The sequence below is a fragment of the Globicephala melas genome, chromosome 13, assembly GCF_963455315.2.
Source record: "Globicephala melas chromosome 13, mGloMel1.2, whole genome shotgun sequence".
Lineage (NCBI taxonomy): Eukaryota > Metazoa > Chordata > Mammalia > Artiodactyla > Delphinidae > Globicephala > Globicephala melas.
In genome coordinates, this window is record NC_083326.1 from 27511179 (window position 1) to 27513386 (window position 2208).

The following is a 2208-nucleotide window of genomic DNA, read 5'->3' on the forward strand; positions in this document are numbered from 1 at the left end:
CATTAGAGAATTGCAAATCAAAACAGCAGTGAGATACCAGGACACACCAATCCGGAACACTGACAGCACGAAATGCTGGCGAGGCTGTGGAGCAACAGGAACTCCATTCATTGCTGGTGGGGATGCCCAAGGGTGCTGCCACTTTGGAAGACAGTTGGCGGCTCCTTATCAAACTAAATATAGTCTCATCATGTGCTCCAGAAAGCACACTCCCTGGTATTTACCCAAAGGAGGTGAAGACGTACGTTCACACAAAAACCTGCATGGATGTTTATAGCAGCTTTATTCATAGTCGTGAAAACTTGGAAACAAACAAGATGTCCTTCAGTAGGTGAATGGATACGTAAACTATGGTTCATCCAGACAATGGAATGTTACTCAGCACTAAAAAGAAATGAGCTATCAAGCCACAGAAAAGACACGGAGGAATCTTAAATGCACAAAGAAGCCAGTCTGAACAGGATGCGTACTGCATGATTCTGACTATATGACATTCTGGAAAAGGCAATATAGAGACAGTAAAAAGAGCAGTGTCGGCCAGGGGTTCAAGGCGGGTGGGGAGAGGGTGATTAGGTAGAACCCAGAGAAACTTGAGGGCAGTGAAACTATCCTCTGTGGTACTGTAATGGTGGATGCACAACACACACTTGTTACAACCCATAGCACTGCACAGAAATGAACATTAAATTATGAAATTTGGTTAATACTAATGCGTCAATATTGGTTCATTAACTGCACCCAATGTAACATACTAATGCAAGGTCTTATTAATAGGAGAAAGTGTGTATACTGGGGGGAGGGTACGTGGGAACTCCCTGTACCAGATGCTTAATTTTTCTGAAAATGTAAAACTGTTCAAAAATCAACTATTAATTTAAAAAACCCTCAGGTGCTCACCTCGGCAGCACATAGACTAAAATTGGAATGATACAGAGATTAGCATGGCCCCTGAGTAAGGATGACACGCAAATTCCTGAAGTGTTCCATATTTAAAAAAAAACTCCTCAGAGTTGTTGCTCAATGAATATCATTATTATAAGCGTCCAGTATGTGCCAATGACCGCTTCAGCGCTGGAGGTCAGGCCTGTATCGTAAACGGCCCGGGTCTGCGCTGCGGCGGGGAGAGTGCAGGCGGCGCGATCTGCCACCAGGTAGCGCTCCTCCTCCCCGACTCTCTTTCTCTCATTTCTTCATTTTCTCCTTTCTGCTCCTGTCTTTTCCTTCTTTCCCTTCCCGTGTGTACACTGTCATCCCTGGATCTAGTCACCTGGGGATGGAACCCAGCCCCGCCGTTTCCACGAGGGCGGCCTCCACCTTGGCGGGGGGCGCGGGGAGCTCCGGTGCCCCGGGCGGCACGTCGCAGCCTCTGGGTCCCGGCGCGGGTGGAAAGTGATGGTGACCAGCCAGGGCGCTGGGTGAGCGCGCGAGCCTGCTCCACCTGCATCAGTCCCGGGCCCGGGTCCCTTTCCCTGCTCCCCCCACGCCGCCTCTGCCTGTGTGATGAATCTCCAGACCCTGCAGCTCACCCGCTGAGACTCGGCCTCGCCCCCGGCTCCCCAGCCCGGGGTGGCGCGTTCACACCCGGACCACCCCGGGCTGGTCCCCAGCCTCACGCGCCTTGCCTCCCCTCAGATCTCTCCGCCTGGGGAAGCGGATTCGACAATCCAAAACCTAGCGGGGGAGACCCACCCTGCGCTAAGAGACCGGGCAGCATCAAAGTGATTGTGTGACTGTGTGGCTGGGGGCGGGGTGGGGACGACGCGCTGGATGCGACAGAGGGAGGGCAACCAGCGGGCCCAGAGCGGGGACGCCTGGGTCAGGTCACCGCAGCGCGGGGGACACAGGCTCGGAGCTGGGGAGGGGTCTCCGGGGGAATTAGAAAGGATCACGATGAACAACTTGGATTCTTCTTGCGATAGGGAAAAACGCTCGTCCACGAAATTATGTTAGAATTAAAACTTGCATTTCTCAAATGACAAACCAAAATGGGCCACAGAATAGAAAGACGTTTATAACACATTTATCTGATAAAATATTAGTATTCAGAATATCTAAAGAATTACTATAGATCTTATAGTAAAAAACATAAACCTAATGCTTAAAATAGGCAAAAATAAAAACAGGCAAATCAGTGAAGAGGAAAAACAAGGGAAGAAAAGTTCAACCTCACTAGAAATTAGGAAAACTCAAATAAGACCCCACAGGTTG

At 50.0% G+C, this 2208-nt stretch overlaps 1 non-coding gene across 1 annotated transcript; it reads left to right on the plus strand.

Annotated features, from left to right (window-relative positions):
• Positions 1 to 889: 889 nt before the first annotated feature.
• LOC115859391 (U6 spliceosomal RNA) lies at positions 890 to 993 on the plus strand. Its single transcript, XR_004042044.1, has one exon. It is a non-coding gene; the product is annotated as a U6 spliceosomal RNA (small nuclear RNA).
• Positions 994 to 2208: the final 1215 nt, after the last annotated feature.